This window comes from Theobroma umbraticum, unplaced genomic scaffold (genome assembly GCF_002168275.2).
Source record: "Theobroma umbraticum cultivar Fairchild unplaced genomic scaffold, ASM216827v3 scaffold_34.0, whole genome shotgun sequence".
Lineage (NCBI taxonomy): Eukaryota > Viridiplantae > Streptophyta > Magnoliopsida > Malvales > Malvaceae > Theobroma > Theobroma umbraticum.
This window is the reverse complement of record NW_018397275.1, coordinates 2,739,821-2,740,147: the sequence shown is the minus strand read 5'-3', so window position 1 is coordinate 2,740,147 and position 327 is coordinate 2,739,821.

The following is a 327-nucleotide window of genomic DNA, read 5'->3' as shown; positions in this document are numbered from 1 at the left end:
GTGGACAAGGTGTGGAATGCAAGACTATAAGATGGTAACCGATTTTATCTCTCTTTTCTTTGGAAAAACTTGGAGGAGGAGAAGAAAAGTAACAGTTGAAACTTTTTCAAGAACAAGTACATTTTCATTTTTTTTCCAATCTCTTCTCTTCTTATTAAAACTCTTGCTTCAAGGGTTTAATCAAAATGAAACACCTTTGAATCAATCTTGATTATCTATTTAGAGTTATGGAAGCATCAAACATGCTCTATAATTATAAAAATTAAAACTAAAGAATGAATAATTTAATTCTTTAATTATCATTTAGAGTTATTGATAAAATAAAAC